This window comes from Taudactylus pleione, unplaced genomic scaffold, assembly GCF_031769625.1.
Source record: "Taudactylus pleione unplaced genomic scaffold, aTauple2 ptg000532l, whole genome shotgun sequence".
NCBI lineage: Eukaryota > Metazoa > Chordata > Amphibia > Anura > Myobatrachidae > Taudactylus > Taudactylus pleione.
The window spans coordinates 1,375,530-1,395,295 of record NW_028284934.1 but is presented as its reverse complement, the minus strand read 5'-3'; the positions used below and the strand labels follow the sequence as shown (position 1 = coordinate 1,395,295).

Sequence of the window (19,766 nt, the reverse complement as noted above, 5' to 3'; positions counted from 1 at the left end):
CTTCCTTTTTCACCACTGCTGGTTTTCTGCTCTGATGCCAGCTATAGCGTCCAGTACGTGTCTTCCGGTTCTGGTGTGTGAAATTTCATCCTCGTGTTGTGTTCCTGCTCCTCCTGTCCAGTCTGTATTCTAGCTGTCTCAGTGAACTTTGCCTAACCACCTTGGCTACCTCCGCTGCACTGCGTTATCGAGTTGTAACCACTGCTATACTATATCACGGCAGTACTAGCCGCACTGCAGCATCTGAGTGGACTTGCTATTATCATCATGGCGCCCTCCGCTGCACAGCATAGTCTGTTTTGATTATACAACTTCTCAGTGTTTCAGCCACACTGCAGCGTCTGAGTGGACTTTGCTATTACCATCACGGCGCCCTCCGCTGCACAGCATAGTCTGTTTGATTATACAACATCACGGTGTCTGAGTGGACTTTGATATTAATGTCATTCACGTCTGTCTCATTTGCATCAAGTCCACACCTTAGCCAAGTACACATCAGTCCCCAAGGTTGCAACTTGGCCCCAAGGCCACACTTAAAACAAGTACACATCAGTCCTCCAGGCTGCAACTTGACCTCAAAGCCACAGCTCTACCCAGTACTCATCAGGCCCTAGGCAACTACAGGCCACAAGACCACTCCACAACCAAACAATCATGTGCTTTCTTGATAATTTCTGCTCCAGGCCTCCTGGGACTCATTATATTCTTTTGTCAGTGTGAATCTTGCCAGAGATTCTTAATACCGAGGACCGAACCCTCTCTCTTCCAGCACTCCATAAAGGTGTGGCTGAGCTATCTTATCAAAAGCCTTCTCCGTGTCAAGGCTTAACAGGACGTTTTGTGTGTTTTTACAGTTTTTAGACGCAGTGATGGTTGAGATAGCTGATCTAATACCTAAGTCTGAATATCGTGAGTTGGTAAAGCCTAATTGGTGATGTATCAAAAGAAAAGGCATCAGTGTCTGTAGGTGGGTGGCGATGATTTTTGCTAGCAATTTAAAGTCCTGGTTTAGGAGTGTGATGGGGCGATATGACTCCACCAATTCCACATCTTTGTTAGGTTTTGGTAATAATATGGTATAAGCTTTGTTGAAATCTGGGTAGTGTGCACTACCTTTTAAAATAAATACTTTAAAAAAAAAAAAATTCTAAAGGGACGTGGCCATTTCTCCTGCGATTTGGTCCTGCCCTGAAAGCAGCCCGACCACCCTTTCTATGGCCCTGCAGAGGAGCCATTAGTCTCATGAAACAAGCATTACCTTATTTACAGCCTGATTTAGAGGTGGGCGCTAGTGCATCAGTTGCCAGTGTCGTGGCTGCAATAATATGCAAATGCTAGTATCAGGCTTCCCCTGGTGCAGCAGTGGTCAGCATCTCAATGTGTAAGAACTGAAAAGCCTACTGTCAGCGTCTCTGCACACTGTAACACTGCCGTTATTCTTTACACACCACCATCAACATTTGCTCTTGCTCTATGGCTGGTGCAGTTTCTCCGTCTGAACATGTATGTGGCTGTGCATTTGAGAACGCAGCCGCTTTCACTGACATGCCCATGACACTCCCATAACACACCCAGGAGACATTTCTTTTTTTTTGTGTTCACGTCAGGCCACTGCCCAGGAATGCCCATCACTTTCTGATACCGTCTCTCCCGATTGCGATAGAATTGTAGAGCATACACTCTGTGTAACGTAAATATACATGAGCATTGGCAGTGTGTTTGAATTGCATGCACCTCTGAAACAAGCCCCTAATGTGACTAATCTGTGTCTTTCAGGAGCTCAGTTACGTAACAGGGGCCATTTTCATTCCGGGGAAATAAATAGGCAAAAGTTGTCAGCCCTCTCATGACAGTTATCCAGCAACCACAGATCTTCCCTTTTAGCTTATACGGACTCTATAAGAAATGTATATTATAATGCATCTATTATATATTGTGTGATCTGTGTTATATACTGTGTTCATTAATTGCTCGGTTTTCCATATTTCATGTACCTATACATTTTCCAAACAGGCCCCAATATTCTAGAATACATGCAGTATATGAAAATAAATAACCGAAATGTAATGCTGTGCCCACTAAACTACTACTAAAATGAAGCGTTTTACAATGAAAGCAGGGAACAGTATTACAAGTAAAGAGATATCTTTATCATAGGAAGAAGAGCACTACTCACCCATTCTTGGCAGATATATGGCTTCTCTCTATTTAGCAAGCCCTGGAGTTGGCCAGGTATTGGCCATCACTGTCTGCTTATTTTACAAGGACAGTGGAGATACATGTCCCGTAGGCTGTCCTTCTATAACTGTCACCTTCGCAGGATGATGATAACGGGTAATACACAGGAAAACAATGTTTTATTATCAAAATACAGCATTTCTTTAGTAGTAATTATATTATAATAATTGTTTCTTTTTTTCTGATTTTCATCGAAACTACAACTCCAGACTGCCACTGCAGTGTGCAGGTTGTAATGCGAGACACGCATTCACTGAAAGAACCTAGACTAGTTGGCAAAGCGACACGCCTCTTACTGCTACCGCCCAGTATCGCCGAGGAACAGAGCATCGCTGAGCTGCCCTGATGGAACTTTAAAGATATATTCCTTTGATAGACCATTTTCTACAGCTGAAAAGGGATGGAAAAAAGACAGCAGGAAGGAGAAGAGAATCAACCATGTAGAACATATTTTAATATGATCAGTTTATTTGCAGTTTAGGAAATGTTTTGGATAGTTTGCGGAAATGTTATTACTATAATTTCCTAACTTATACAGAACAGTACAAAGGAATGCAATATTTTGGAGGATATGGGTGAGGGTCTACCAGTGATGTGTGGTGAGGTCAATGGCTGGAGAGGCACACATGTATAAAAACATAGTTTTTATATCAAAACTCTGGAGCATGACAGGGAGTGACTGCACGTCCCTAGGGTCTACACATTGAAAAGAATCTATCCACATAACAATGAAGATGTAACCCATAATACGCAACATGCACCAGGCTAGGAGTCAGAGAATGTAATAAGAGTCAAACTGGGCACATCCTTAAAGACTTATAAATAATTCCTGAAACACAGGTGTCAGCAATATATTGTCAGACATCATACTCTCAAAAGCTTTCTCCAGTCCTCCAACCCTCCTACCCCTGAGGCATCCACAGCACTGTCATCAAGAAGACCTTGCAAGAGACGGCAGACAAGTACTCCAGCCTGCATCATCAGTGACAGAGAGTGTGGTAAGTCAAAGTGTATTTTGACTTTATTTAAAGGCTATATATATATATATATATATATATATATATTAGGGATGTGCAGGCTCGGTTCTACTCGGTTCCGTTCGTTTTTTTTTACCGAATCTTATTGGCTATCCAAAACTCATGACAGCTGAAACCCAATAAGATTCGGTAAAAAAAAAACGAACGGAAGCAAGTAGAACCGAGCCTGCACATCCCTAATTTATATATATATATATATTTATATAAATAAAGTTTATATACACACATGCACACACATACATACATATATAATCCAAAGGAGGGAGCCGCACTCACAGTAGCATTGCTGGGGTGCGTTGTCTCAAGGACAATTTACAAACACAGAGCCTTAGTATAGGAACAGTGGGTAATTTAGATAGCACTCACCGGTCTTCTCAATATCAAGTATAATAATTTTTTATTACATAGTAGTGCCATACATAAAGTGCCAAGTGTCGACAGGACTTTTGTCAAGACCAGAAAAGATCCTGTGAAGAAAGTGCTACTATGTAATATATAAATTATTCTACTTGATATCAAGAAGTCTAGTGAGTGCTCTCTATATTACCCACTGTTGCTATCTCTCACTCTCTATGTATATTCCATAGACAAAAAAACTTATGGTTTCACATGTCCCATTAAGGCTTCTTAGATAAAATCTGAAATTTTACAAAATCTACTGAATTTCTGCCACTCAAACTTAAAAAAGAAATTAAGTTCTGATCATTAAGTCTGATGCCTTAATGGATGTGTTCCTTGTGCAAATTCAGATATGGTATGCCATCATACCCGGTGGTTAACTGCAGATTCAACACTTTCACAGAGTGGGATTGCTGTCACTCACAAAATGGTGGAGGTGCGAAGTCAAAGAATTGTGTGCTCATTGGAATACACACATGCAGTCTATGCAACTGAGGTCTGGGCAGTTATGTGGCACAAACATCCCACTCAGTTACCACAATCTTCCCATTCAGTCACAACAACAATCCCACCGGGTTCCAACATCCTTCTCACTCGATACATCCATCTAATTTAGAATACACATTCAGCTCCTTAATTGCTAAAACTATCATACTCTGTCCAGGGCCGACAACAGAATTTTCGGGGTCCATTACACTGATGTCTCTGGGGGCCCCACCTTCTCACCACCACTCCCGATTCCACACATCCCTCCCCTGCATGTGTGATATGTGAAGCATGATAATGTTAAATGAAAGATATGCAGGCTGTAGTTCTTGTCCGCCATCTCTTGCAAGGTCTTTCGTGATGACAGTGGTGTGAATGCCTCAGGGGTAGGAGGAATGGAGGACTGGGGAAAGCTTTTGAGAATATGATGTCTGACAATATATTGCTGACATCTGTGTCTGCGGCCAGCCATTCTTAGTTGTCAGCCCCTCATCACCTTCCTCAAATTCAGCCTCTTATCACCATCCTCAGCTCAGAAGCCCCATCACCTTTCTCCATTCCCAGCCCACATCCTTAGTCCCCAGCCCCTATCACCTTCTGCCCCCAACTTCCCATCACCTTCCTCCACCCCCAGTCCCCTTCACATTCCTCCATCCCCAGGCACCATCACCTTCCTCTGCGTCCAGCCCCTGTCACCTTCTGCCCCCAGCCTCCATCACCTTCATCTGCCCCCAGCCTCCTTCATCTTCCTCTGCCCTCGTCACCTTCCTCCGTCCCCATCCACCATCACCTTCCTCTGCCCCCAGCCTCCTTCTACTTCCTCTGCCCTCATCACCTTCCTCCATCCCCAAGCACCATCACCTTCCTATGCTTCCAGCCCCTGTCGCCTTCTGCCCTAGCCCCCATCACCTTTCTCTGCCCCAGCCTCTTCCTTCTATGTCCAGCCCATCACCTTCTGCCCCAGCCCCTGTCACCTTCCTCTGCTCCCTTCATCTTCTACCATCCCCAGCCCCATCCCTAATGGCAGCCTGAACTCCTTACTACTGCAGCGGTGCAGCCTGCCTGATGGCTGGCCGGGGTTCTATCCATTTCCGCCCAGGCAGGGATGACATGCAGCAACGTGACCTAAGATGTCACGCTGCTGCATTGCAGAGTTAAAGGCCATGCCCGACCCGGACCGCAGCTGAGCCACCTGGAAGAGCCCAGCACTGCCTGGGTCAAACTACAATGGAGCTAAGGACTGGGCGGCCGGCTATAAGTCCCGGCGGCCATAGCTGGAACAGTGAGTTTGCTGTCCGTGGCACCACTTTGTGCCCATCTGGACCTTGAGGCCCCTCTGGACCTGGTACGAGTGTCCCCTTAGACACTCCATCGCCAGACCTGACTGTTTATGCATGTACACTTTCTTCCCCTATACCCCTACATTCTGCTTTATCTTCCCCAATCCCTACTGCTGTGCGGTCTCCTAACTGTGCTAGTCTGTATACCCTCATCCAAACCAATCTGTCTTTCCCCATCTATGCGGCCCTGTCTTCCTGCATCCATGCCACTGTTTCCTTCCATCTGCACCACTACCTTCCCCCCAGCCATACCGCTCTCTTTTCCCTACATCTGTGCCACTCCTTCTTCCTCCATCTGCACCACTCTGTCCCCCTCAACTGTGCCATGCTGTCTTCCCCCCCACCCACACCACTTTCTCTTCCCCCCATCCGCACCAAATTGTCTTTCACAATGTTGTGTGTTCTCCTACTTGTGCTAGTCCATATTCCCTAATCCACAACAATCTGTCTTTACCCATCTGCGCTGCTCTGTCTTCCCGTGTACATGCCACTCTGTACTCCCCATGCACGTTGCTCTGTCTACCCAACCCGTGCCACTCTGTCTCCCCCCCATCCACACCAGGGTTTTTACCCATCTGTATCACTTTGTCCCCCCCATCCACACCACTGTTTATCACCCAACTGCATCACTTTGGCTCCCCCCATCTGTGCTGCTTAATCTTCCCCTTTCTCCATGCCTTTCTGTCTCCCTTATCCATACTGCTCTGTCTCCTCCTCCCCATCCACACCATTCTTAACCCATTTGCACAGCTCTATCTTCTGCTCAGACCTCAGTTGCATAAACTGTATTCCAATGAGCACACAATTCTGTGAATTAGCAGCTCCACCATTTTGTGAGTGACAGCAATCTCACTCTGTGAGAGTGCTGAATCTGCAGTTAACCACAGGATATGATGGCATACCATATCTGTATTGCGCAAGAAACATGTCCATTAAGGCATCAGTCTTAAGGTGGGTACACACTATAGTGATATATCTGCAGTTTGAGTGATCTGAAGATATATCTGCAGATGATGGTTGCTCATACACACTGAATGACCATCATCTGCATGCTGCAGTTGGTCGGGCCAGCCTTGCGGCGGGTAGGGGGGCACAGCCTAATCGTGGAACTCGTGGCCATGCCCCCTTTGAAAAAAATTAAAAAAATTGCAGTGCAGCGCTGAGCGCTGTGTGCCCCTCAACCCAGTGCACAGCCAATGGGGGGGCGCGATCAGCATGATCACTCCCCCCTTTGGCATAGGAGACTCTCCGGCTGCTGCTTTAGCAGCCTCGGACAGTTTTCCAGTGCAGCCCAGCACACAGCAGCATGTGTTGGGTTGTTGTGACCTAAGAAGGATGGGGAGCGGTACCGAACCTGGGTAATTAGTACCCGCTCGTGCCTCCCCCCCTCTCGGTGCTCCTGTGTACGGGTGATTTATCATCCGTACACACTTGCCGATGGACAGATATGTCTGCAGACGACATCGTTCACAGACATATCGTCTGTACACACTGGCCGACAGAGGTACCATATATTGGCCGATCAATTGATTGGCCAATATATCGGCTAGTGTGTACCCAGTTTCAGTGTTTGGAATTTCAGTGCTTTTTTAAGTTTGAGTGGCAGAAATTCAGTAGATTTTGTGAAATTTCAGATCATGTCTAAAAAGCCTTAATGGGACATGTGAAAATGTAAGGTTTTTCATCTATAGATTTTAATTTATTTTTTTATAAGTTACTAACCATCAGAGATAGGAGGAGCAAACCAGGCCATCTGCAGGGGAGAAGGGATCAGTGAAATCCATGATGCAGGCATCTGTTTAAAAAAAATGATTCAGAGATATACGCACGTGTGGCATGCATCTGAGATAACTAATAATAAAAAATAAGACACAAATGCATGGACGGTTCAGTGAGATCTGTCCAGCTGTTTTTGGTTGTGAAAATACAGGGGACAAATGAAATAGGGGTCCCCTGTATTTAGCACAACCAGCACTGGGCTCAGCTGAGCCGGTCCCGGTTTTGTAAATACAGGGGACAAAAAGCGTAGGGGTCCCCTGTATTATCCTTAACCAGCACCAGACCCTTTCTCCCCACAGCCAGGGGAACCCATTCACCGGGTCCCCCATCTATAGCATTACCACTGACCACTAGTCAGCCCAGGTCAGGGATCCCTGGGGAGCTGGGGACCCCCCTGGGAGGTGGGTGCCGGGTTATGTATAAATACGGTGCAAATAAAAGAGTTAAAATATTGTCTTTTGCAGTAGAACTACAGGTCCCAACAAGCCTCCCCCGCATGCTGGTACTTGGAGAACCACAAGCAGGGCATTAAGGGCCCTCTGGTACCTATAGTACTCCTGTAAAATAATTTTTTAAATAAAAACATAACACTGAATATTTTAATAATTTTGCTGCACCTTCACCTGGGAGGCGGCAGCCTTTAAGCTCTTTCACATGGCTTATATAGGCCAGCTGAAGGGGTGGGGCGATAACGTTGCAAGCCATAATTGGCTCGCGGCAGCCATTTTTTAAATGAGCACTGCTGCCGAATTCTGCAATGACGTTGCGAGCTGTAATTTGCTCGTGGCGGCCATCTTTGAATTTCAAAAATGGCGCTGAGGCTCTGAACTCTACAGAATGGCACTGCCTGCACTGCCGCTGGGTCTCACTGCTAATGCCCGCACCGTCGCCGCTAATGCCAGCACCTAAGCCAGGTCCCCGCCACCGCTAATGCCCGCTACCTCTCCTGGGACCCACCGCTGGTAAATGCCCACAAAGGACAGCTATCTTTGTGCACCCAGGTGAAGCCACAGTACATCCCCTGCTGGAGGCCACCTACTGAGGCTGCGCAACAAGTTGAAGCTCCCTATCTATATAATGGGGCATTTGTGAGGTAGTCTAAAGACTGTAACTTTCTCAATTACCTGAACCCCAACAACAAATACCTAACAAAATAAACCCCAAGCCTAAATTTGCCCTCTGCCCTGAGTTATGCCTTCCCAAAAATCCTGCATAGACTAAAGCAGAAAAGTGGTCCTAACTGAAAGTAGCCGAAAAAACTGCCAATTTAAAATTCAAATTTTTTTGCCTTGAAATTTGGCAGGCAGCACCGCAGTTCTACCAGTCCGTGGCAAATTTCAGCTCAGTACATCCAATACCTTTTCAGGTGTAGCCCCTTAAACACCTCTCCGGAAGGTGTAGCCCCTCTCCGGAATTCTCTATGGGAACATTCAGTTTATTCGATTCGCTGACTGTGCCCTTATATATAAAACACTGCTCCTCGCCTCTATGGGGAGAATTCAAATGTGTTGCATGCTGTTGGCCACTGCATGGCGCCCGGTGGAGCATTTCAGTTGTTGCTCTGTTTGAGCGTGCACAGCCGGCGTTGTCATTTCTTAAATTTACTAAGATGGGAGTTCTATTTTAAAAGTGATGTTGCCCATAGCAACCAATCAGATTCTACTTCTCATTTATCTAGCACCTTCTAGAAGATAATACTTGGAATCTGATTGATTGCTATGGGCAACATCACATCTTAATAGAACTCCCATTTTAGTAAATTTAGCTCCTAGTGTCCAATTCACCTGGTTTTAATCCAGGTTTTAAGCCACAGAACCTGTCCTATCTATCTATTTATCTATATCTATATGTATTAGATATATCACTCTTGGGTGTGTGGTCATGTTCTGATATACAGTTTTGGATAGAGTCTTCTGACCAAGTTCAGATCTCAGAGTGAGGCAAAATGTCAATGGGACGTATTCAATTAGAAGCGAAAAGCCGTTTTTTCTGCAGAAAAGTTATCGCGGATCGGGGCTTCAAATTCAATTCCAGACAGTTTTCGCCTACGCGGTAAGTCAATGCAATGTAATATGCAAAAAAGATTTGCCTAAGAATAGCAGGAGAAAAGAAGTGCAACATTTTTATTTAGGGGTGCAAACAAAAGGAAAGCACTCAGAACCCTTGGGACAGCCCCCAAAGGACAACAAATCCAGGAAAAAAACTTAAGAACACCCCAAAAAAGTAGTTTAATTTTGGGGAAGAAATAGTACAAAGTGGGGGGACAAGCATAAAAACTTAGTGGTCTGCAAGGATGGGTCAGGTATTTTTGGGATTGAGGGTGCATGCAACAAGTGCGTTTTTCACTTTATTTAAACTTCACTTTAGAGAATTTAAAAGATGCTAGCACCCATTTTCAAGTACCCCAAATTTGAATGGACTACTTATTTTCACCTAAAAATACTGCTTTATACCATTCTTCACCACTTTAACATGGACGCTAATAACAAGGATTTTAAACAACTTTAGTACCCCAGATAGTTTTATTAGAGCTATTGGAACACTTCTACATTGTTCCCCAATGTTAGTGCATCTTTTTGGGGGGTTCAGACCGATTTCCGTTCTGCATTCGCCACTTGCCGTTTTCGCCTGGTTAGTAATTTAATAGGGCAAAAAGCGCGGACGTGCATTATAAGTTTTCACATCCAAAACACATGATGTAGGTGAAAAGTCCAGCAGGCAAAGCTTTCTCGCCAATGCAAAACTAATTGAATATTGAGAAATTGCAACTGTCGTCACATGCAGAGGTCATGCTGTACAGTCTGCCCATTGCAAGTAGCACCACCGGCCGACTGGAGCCACCATTCAAACCGCTATACTAACCATTCTCCAGCCACGCTGCTCACCCGCCCGACCCATAAGACAGGAGGGTAAGTCACTGTGGGAGCTGGGTAGGGGGCATTAATAATATATGTTTGTGCCACAACCCAATTCCGGGTATCCCGCTATTCCCAGGACAAAGTGTTTTTCAATCCCAAAACCTGGGATTGAAAAAATGGCAGGGGATTGGCCACCCTAGGAAGAATAGAGTAGCTCTATCACCATCCAGCTCCCTCCGGTAACTGAAGTACCTTCAATTCCCAAAGTAAAAATAGAAAAAACCCTCTCAATTATTCAACACATGAGTCTAAAGTTTTTCCCGTAAGAAGTATAGATTTGTTTTCTGACATACTGTACGTGGCAAAACAACAGTCATTAAACATTACATAATCACTGAACCAAGGGTTAAGGTCACCATAAAGCCCTATAGAATACCAGAAGCCCAACGGGAATTGGTCTCTAAAGAAATGGAAATAATGTTGGAGTGTAATTGAAGAGTCACATAGTCAAGTCCTTATGTATTTATTCCAAAACCCATTGGGAGTTGATGCTCCTGCAATGATTTCTGTAAATTGAATAGTGTGTCTAAGTTTGTTGCCAACCCATTGCCTCAGTTGGATGAACATAGTGGAAGACTGCGAACAGCACAGTATTGAACCACTCTAGGCTTAACCAGAGGGTACTGGCAAATGCCGTTGATAGACAAAGCAAAAGAAAAGACAGCTTCTTCTGCATCAGAGGATCTGTTCCAATATAAGATGTTGCCATTTGGGTTACATTGGGTATCTTCCACCTTTCAGAGGATGATGGAGAAAATTCTAAGGCCCCTTAGAAATTCTGCTGCTGCTTATCTTGATGATGTAGCCATTGATTGTCCTGATTCAGTGGCGGATCCAGGGGGGGCGATTGGGGTGATTGCCCCCCCTATCACACTGCTGCCTCCAGTGCAACTGACGGGATGCACACATGCACTGTCCTGGCAGTCTGACAGTTTGAGTAACTCCAGCTGAGCCTGCCTGCTGTAGCAGCTCACAGGCAGAGTGCTCGGATGGCATAGGGGGCAGGAGGACTTGTGCCCCACCATAGAAACCGGGAGTCTGATACTGTGATGGTGGCCATGATCCCGTGATCACATGATCTTTATGGGCTGCTAGTGCTGTCACTGCCACTGTGTTGTTTCTGTGTGTTTGGTCCCTTCCACGGGACCAGCCACCAATCAGCTGCATTAATTTCCAGGCCCACCCTTCCCCTTCTTTCTCCCAACTTACCTATCTTTTCTCCTCTCTGTCCGGCGGCTCCTGCGATTGTTTTGTCATAGTGACACTGACTCACATGCTGCTTACTCCACCATGGCACTGGCAGCTGCTCCCAAGATTCCTCTCCTGCAAACCATTTGTAACTTTTAATTATTAACTTTAATTATCAAGACAACTATTCATTCTATACATTGATAAATCTGTTATTAAGCTATCCATATAAGACTCCATCTTGTCACAAGATGGTGTGTGCCTTTAAGTTATTCATAGGTTTAAATGAATAATATTACAGATACTGATTTCTGCTGAGCTTTGAGTTGTAGAACCTTGAAATGTATAAACATGCAGATGGTTTCACACCAGATAGTGTTATGAATAAGACTGTGTATTCTTACCTCCTTTCCCTTAACAGTTCACTCCCTCGTGTATAAGATAATAATGTAATGAATGCTAACAATGACTGCTGTATTGAGATGTAATGTGAAAATACTGATATGTTGCAAAGTAAGAACACTGTGCTTTATATTATTGTATGACATGCAATTATAGCCAGAGCAATCTTTGTACACACAACTGATGGATGTTTGTTGATTTGCCTCTCCAGAGTATACTCTGCAACACAAGGGTCTGACACACACATAATGAGCTTTGACTGGAGATTACCCACAGAAGATTAATTACGATCTATCAATATATATATATATATATATATATTATATATATATATATTATATATATATATTTCTGAATATGCATAATTCAATTATATTGTGTTTTTATATAAGTTGTATTTTATATAAATGCCTTTTATATAGGGGACTATTCATCAACAAACATTTGCGGTATATCCCTGAAAACACCCATTTTTGGGGATACCCGCAAATATTAAGTACCACCCAGATGTATGTTGGCATGCCATAGCAGATATTCTGCTTTGTAATGATCGTGGTCGCCTCTCTCATTCTGCCCAAAAGTGATGGTCATGCCTGAGTCGGGACTGGATATGGGAGGAGTCGGGACTAAACAGTAAACTACCCCCCCCCTAAAAGAAAAGGCTAGATTCACCACTGTCCTGATTGGCATTCTCACTTACCCAGGGTACAAGCAGTGTTGGACTCAAAATCAGGCTCATTGTATACTGACCTGAAAAATCACACTTTTAGGCACTCACCCTTCTTTATACACAAACTTGATAGAGTGAGAGGCATCAGTCCTAAACAAATGTTTATTTAGTGTAACATACTGTATATCACTGGCAGCAGGGCCGGATTTCCCATAAGGCAATCTAAGCGCTCGCTTAGGGTCCGGTGGGTCCCTGAACGGGCCCCTTCGCCCCAAAAAATCTGTCTGGTCAAAACTCTCCCAGACAAGCAGTGTGCAAGTACCGCATGTCATCATATATATTTTCAGAGCTTGAGTGCAGTAGCATTCGCCATCTTCAGATGGCGAATGCTCCCGATACCTGCTCCCTCACTATGGGAAGGAGTCCCGGGTTACAAAGAGGGTTCCTTTCGGATACCTCCACCACCGTCTGGCTCCTTCTGCCGGACGTCGGGGCTCTTGTGCGCATGCGTGACCCCCAGGAGCAGTGAAAAGATTTACTGCACTGAAAAGGAGCAGTGAATCCGCTCACAGGGACAGCTGATTTCACATCAGCTGTCACCGCGCCAGGGCAATGATGAATTGCTCCGGATTCCGCGGTGAGTTAGAATGTTAATTATTAAGGTCTGTTTGGACCCTGATAATTAACATCATGAATAGGCCCCCTAATCAGGGCTCCCAAGAGAAATCCTGGGCCCCAGTACAGCAACTTCCCAGGGCCCCCCTTAGGGGGCGTGGTCACAGCATGTTAGGGACAGGGCTGCACATCTTTTGGGGCGTGTCTAGCATGTGAGAAGCACCCACCCACAGGAGCATGACATGGCTACCAGCAGCAGGGACATAAATATCACTATTAGGATCATACCTCCCAACATTGGTGATTCAGCAGTTGGGACATCCGTGTGCCGAAAGCGCATGCACCCAAAACATGGGCATGGTATTATTGCACACCCCCATTACATCACTCTGGGGGTGAGCCAAGCATCCCAGGAGGTGCTGGGTTTCCCCCAGGCCCTCCATGCTCAGTGAAGAGATGCCGTGCGCATGTGCACGCCATCTATCCACCCACTAGCGGTGAAATTGATTTCTCCCAACACTGTGGCCTGCGGGTGGGACAGTTGGGAGGTATGATTAGGATGACAGGAGAGTTCCATAAAATATGCATTTTTAGCGCCACACTTATAGCTTCCTGGTTTTTTTTGCATTGTTCTTATAATAGTCTCATGTGCTTCCGGGTTGAGTGTTGGCCGTAATAGAAGCTGTTTGAGGTTGGGTCCTCGTTTATAGGCCATCATTGGAGCTTGCATGTTCCTAAAGGGTAGGGTTTGATCCGTATTGATGATTGGCCAATAGCGTTTGACAGCTTTCTCCACTTGTAGTGATTTGTTATTATATTCAGTAACAGAGGAGTCGTTCCATATTCTTCTGCTTCTGTGTTGGATTAATAAGTTTATGCTTAGCTTTATGCAGACACTTGTTAAGGAGGGTCTTAGAATATCCTCTCTCCTGTAGCCTTGCTGTCATTTCCATAAGCTGTTCATTCATTTTGTCTTTATTAGAGTTGTTGCGTAGGACCCTAAGATATTGGGAGATAGGCAGACTATTGATTAGTGCTGGTGGGTGATGACTTGAGGGGATTAAGAAGAGGTTTCTGTCTGTAGGCTTTCTATAAAGGGTTGTACCCAACTGATTGTTGATACGGAATATTGATAAATCCAGGAAGTCCACTGTAAATTTGTCAACATGATATGTGAATCTTACTGGATGCTCCAGTTGGTTGAGCTGTGTGACCATTTCTATGAAAGTTACTTCTGGTCCATCCCATAGTAGAAAGATGTCATCAATGAACCTCATGAATAATTTAATATTGTTGCCATATCTTGGCATAATGATCTCATTTTCATATTGGGCCATATATAGGTTCGCATAGGCCGGTGCCAAATTGGACCCCATAGCCGTGCCGGAGGATTGGAGGTAATAGTCATTTTTGTATAAATAAATACATGTATATAGTATCCTTTCTTCTGTCACTATAGAGATGTGCATGTCTATTCATATGTATATCTGTGTATGCAGGGCCGGATTAACAATGGGGCGGGTGGAGCTGCAGCTCCAGGCCCCATATCAAAAAAGGCCCACAGCATCTGCTGTGCTGCACTGGAGACAGGAAAAACAAATCCTGTTATACCTTGGCAGCAGCCGCCGGTGGCCGCACCCAATCAAGCTGCAGCCCCTAATACCCCGCAACACCAAGCCCTCTCCCCCTCCCATCTGAGGTTGAAATACCGGATATAATAAATTTGCTAATGGTGGCAGCACAATGCAACCCTTCACAGCGCTGCATAGTTTCTCTGTGGCGCGCCTCCCCTGCTCCGTGACAACATGCCATATGACATGATACGAGCGCCACCCCAAAACAGTGCTGAACAGCAGCAGCAGCCAAGTTCAGCTCCGGGAAGGAGGCCCAGGTGATCGTGAGTGACTTAACTGCCACAGCTCTGACTTTAGAGGGCTGTTGATGGTGATCGAGGACAACCTGCTGGCTGCTGATGTTTCTGGATGGGGTGTCCTGCAGTGCCTCAGTAATGGTATGCTCCTTCTGCCACTGACTCTGGCTGAAGATTTTAGTAATGAAAGGTATTTATATTGTGATGTAAGTATGTATATATATATATATATATACACAGTATATATGTAAGTGTGTGTATATATATATATATATACACACATATATACAGTGTGTGTATATATATATATATATATATTTATATATATGTACACACTGTGTGCTGTATATATATATATATATATATATATTAGGGGTGAGCGGGTTCGGATTTCTGAAATCCGAACCCCCCCGAGCCCCACCGATCCGAGGCAGATCCGAGTCAGGCTCGACTTTTCCCGCCTGACTCGGATCTGAAATCGAGGCAAAATGTCATCATCCCGCCTTCCGAGTCTCGCGGGTTTTGGATCCTATATAAGGTACCTGCGTCGGCGCCATTTTCTCACTCGGCTGTGGACAGTGAAGAGGGAGGGTGGGAGTTAGGGCTGGCTCGGCTGTGTAGTGTAGTGCAGAGTAGTGTTGTGCTGTGCTGTGCTGCGCTGTGCTGCTGTTGTCCACTACTTCAAAGTCCATAGGGGCTGGCTGTGTTGTGCTGTGCTGTGCTGCTGTTGTTAATAGGGGCTGTGTCCACTACTTCAAAGTCCATAGGGGCTGGCTGGACTGTGTTGTGCAGTCAGTTCTCCATAGGGGCTGTGTCCACTCCAAAGTCCTGTGCAGTGTCCCAGTCCTAAAGGGGTGCTGTAGTGTTGTCCAGGGGGTGCTCTGTCCATCAGGGGTGCTCCCCCCAAGTGCTAAAAAAATAATATATTTTCTGTGTTTGTGAATTGTGTGCGCAGTAGCCGCACGTGCATCAACAAAGTAGTGCCAAGCGTGCGCCTGTGTCATAAGTAAAGGGCCGGCTGGCTTGACCATTAAAGGGTGCTGTAACCCCCAAAGTACACTCCAGTCCAAACCAAAAAAAAAATTATTTTCTGTGTTTGTGAATTGTGTGCACTGTGGCTGCACGTGCATCAACAAAGGAGCAGCGCCAAGCGTGCGCCTGTGTCCCATAAGTAAAGAGCTGGTTGGCTCATTTCTTAAAGGGTGGTGTAACCCACAAAGTGCACTACTCTCCAGCAAAAATAAAAAAATATTTTCTGTGTTTGTGTGCGCTTTAGCCGCACGTATATATCAATATAACATAAATGGAGGACCAAACTTTCTCCGATAAAAATAAATTAGGGAAAGATCAAGAACCACTTCCTCCTAGTGCTGTTGCTGCTGCTGGGAGTTGTTCATCATCCCAGAGAGGAAGTAGGAACATCACTACTTTTACTAAACAATTGACCCTCCAACAGTCCCTAGCGATGAGGATGAAGTACGACAGCAGTCATCCTGAAGCAAAACGTATAACTGAGGCCTTGACTGCTATGTTGGTGTTAGACGTGCGTCCGGTATCCGCCATTAGTGCAGTGGGATTTAGACAATTGATGGAGGTAGTGTGTCCCCAGTTCCAAATCCCGTCTAGATTCCACCTGCATCCTTAAAGCAGCAGCGACAAGCGTGCGTCTGTCTGTTAAAGGGTGGTGACACCCTCAAAGTGTGCTACACAAACAATAAAAATATTGTTCTTTTTTTTTCTGTCTTTGTGAATTGTGTGGGCTGTAGCTGCACTTGCATCCTCAAAGCAGCAGTGACAAGCGTGCTTCTGTCTGTTAAAGGTGGTGACACCCTCAAAGTGTGCTACACAAACAATAAAAATATTGTTCTTTTTTTTTCTGTCTTTGTGAATTGTGTGGGCTGTAGCTGCACTTGCATCCTCAAAGCAGCAGCGACAAGCGTGCTTCTGTCTGTTAAAGGGTGGTGACACCCTCAAAGTGTGCTACACAAACAATAAAAATTTTGTTCTTTTTTTTCTGTCTTTGTGAAATGTGTGGGCTGTAGCCGCACCTGCATCCTTAAAGCAGCAGCGACAAGCGTGCGTCTGTCTGTTAAAGGGTGGTGACACCCTCAAAGTGTGCTACACAAACAATAAAAATATTGTTCTTTTTTTTTCTGTCTTTGTGAATTGTGAGGGCTGTAGCCGCACTTGCATCCTCAAAGCAGCAGCGACAAGCGTGCGTCTGTCTGTTAAAGGGTGGTGTAACTCTCAAAGTGCTCCAAAAAATAAAAAACTATTTTTTAATGCGTTTGTGACTTGTGTGCGATGTAGCCGCACTTGCATCCTCAAAGCAGCAGCGACAAGCGTGCATCTGTCTGTTAAAGGGTGGTGACACCCTCAAAGTGTGCTACACAAACAATAAAAATATTCTTTTTTATTCTGTCTGTGTGAATTGTGTGGGCTGTAGCTGCACTTGCATCCTCAAAGCAGCAGCGACAAGCGTGCGTCTGTCTGTTAAAGGGTGGTGACACCCTCAAAGTGTGCTACACAAACAATAAAAATATTCTTCTTCTTTTTTCTGTCTTTGTGAATTGTGTGGGCTGTAGCCGCACTTGCATCCTCAAAGCAGCAGTGACAAGCGTGCGTCTGTCTGTTAAAGGATTACATCGGTGACAGCATCCAAGTAGGCATGTCAGACAGTCCGTACCTGTACTGGCAGGAAAAAGAAGCAATTTGGAGGTCCCTGTACAAACTGGCTCTATTTTACCTGAGTTGCCCCCCTCCAGTGTGTACTCCGAAAGAGTGTTTAGTGCAGCCGGGAACCTTGTCAGCGAAAGGCGTAGGAGGTTGCTTCCACAAAATGTGGAGAAGATGATGTTCATAAAATTAATTATCAACTCTTCCAGGGAGACCAGCCTCCAGAACGTACAGAGGGACCTGTGGTTGTGGATTCCAGCGGGGACAAATTAATACTCTGTGAGGATGAGGATGTACACAACACTGAAGAGGGTGAGGAATCGGTGGATGAGGAGGATGAGGACGACATCTTGCCTCCGTAGAGCCAGTTTGTGCAGGGACAGATTAATTGCCAGCTTGTTTTGTGGGGGCCCAAACGAACCAATCATTTCAGCCACTGTCGTGTGGCAGACCCTGGCGCTGAAATGTTTGGTTTGTTAAAGTGTGCATGTCCTGTTTATACAACATAAGGGTGGGTGGGAGGGCCCAAGGACAATTCCATCTTGCACCTCTTTTTTTTCTTTGCATTATGTATAGTTTGGGGCCTAGTTTTTCAAACTGCCATCCTGTCTGCCACTGCAGTGCCACTCCTAGATGGACCACGTGTTTGTGCCGCCCACTCGTATCTCTTAGCATAGTCATCCAGCTACCTCGATGCAACCTTTTGGACATAAAAACACTATTGTGAGGTGTGAGGTGTTCAGAATAGACTGGAAATGAGTGGAAATTAAGGTTATTGAGGTTAATAATAGCATAGGAGCAGAAAAACCCACAAATTCTGTGATTTTAGCTGTATTTATGCTTTTTTTCAAAAAAATACAGATCCAAAACACAAAACCCAGAACCCAAAACACGGAAGGGTGGTTTTGGCAAAACCAATCCAGATCCAAAACACGAAGAAAGATCCAGATCCAAAACCAAAACACAAAACACGAAACGTGGCCGGTGCACACCCCTAATATATATATATATATATATGTACTGTATATACAGTGGATGAATTAGATAGAACACCAATATATATGTTCTAGTTTAACAGGCAGCGCTGGGATTAGTTACAGGTGCAGAGGAGATTAGCGTTCGCTCTGAATCAGGGCGTCTTTTTTTTTGTATGGAGCGGCCTCCACAGCTAATGCAAGCGGCCAGGATGATGGTCGTGATGGTCAAGACCATCGCGACCATCGGGCTTGCGAGGAGACCCTTGTGGTAGGGTCTCGTGGCCGCAAGCCCCAGAGAGCTTTCGGCTCAAACAGAGCCGAAAGCTCTCCCACTGACATCACTTATGATGTCAGTGGGGCCTCCCCAAAATGTAGGCGTTGTCATGGGAACGCCTCTGTCTGGGCAGCCACCCCCCCTGCCCGCCCACCAAAGGGGGCGCGCTGTCACTCAACATCGACAGCACATCCCCTTTGGTGCGAGACCCGGAGCGACGGATTGCCCGTCGCTATCAGGGTCTCGCGCATGCGCACAACGGAGCTGGCTCGGTCATGCGCATGCGCTCTGGGCCACCATCGACCCGGTTGCGAGCGCTCAGCACTTGCGACTGGGTCTGAATCAGGCCCTCTGTGTGGCTGGCTGATCTCATCTTTTCTTCACTGTCTCGGCAACCTGCATGTCCCCTCTCTGGTGGCCATTGGTTTTCTCCCTCTCTGCCTGAACACTACACAGAGGTCTGTACAATTACTTGGTTGGGCTTTGCAGGGGCATGAATAGCGGTGTGATGGAATGTGGGGACAACTGAGGAGCCCATAAGGGGCATGTCAGATACGCATTGAAGGGGAAAGATCTAAACATTACATATACTGTACATATGGATTTGGTATATTAAGTTGACATTCATCAAGTTGACACTGATGAAATGTCAACATGATTGCAATGTAAGCTCTCATGAGCAGGGCCCTCTTCCCTCCTGTGCTTATCCTCATACTTTCTTCTACTCCTTTCTCCCCACAAGGGCACCTAACACTTGATTGATGACTCCCTGCTGCTTATTTTGAGTGTTCTAATCGCTAATGCAGCAATTTGTATAATACCATGTTCTTGTCCTGCATTGTATTGTACTGTAATGCTGCCCATCCACTACACAACATAGAAATGATAGCACGCTTA

The 19,766-nt window shown here is 45.4% G+C and overlaps 1 protein-coding gene and 1 long non-coding RNA gene across 3 annotated transcripts in view; one reads left to right on the top strand and one right to left on the bottom strand.

Annotated features, from left to right (window-relative positions):
* Positions 1-19,766, top strand: part of LOC148501153 (uncharacterized) — a 60,971-nt gene that overhangs the window by 15,814 nt on the left and 25,391 nt on the right. The window contains exon 3 of one of the 2 annotated variants that reach the window (XR_015870079.1): positions 14,416-14,469. The exons of the other annotated variant lie outside the window; for it this stretch is intronic. This is a non-coding gene — a long non-coding RNA (uncharacterized LOC148501153). The remainder of the gene's footprint in view (positions 1-14,415; positions 14,470-19,766) is intronic. 2 annotated transcript variants of the gene reach the window in all.
* IFI30 (IFI30 lysosomal thiol reductase) overlaps positions 1-19,766 on the bottom strand; it is a 60,556-nt gene that overhangs the window by 24,988 nt on the left and 15,802 nt on the right. The window lies entirely within an intron of this gene.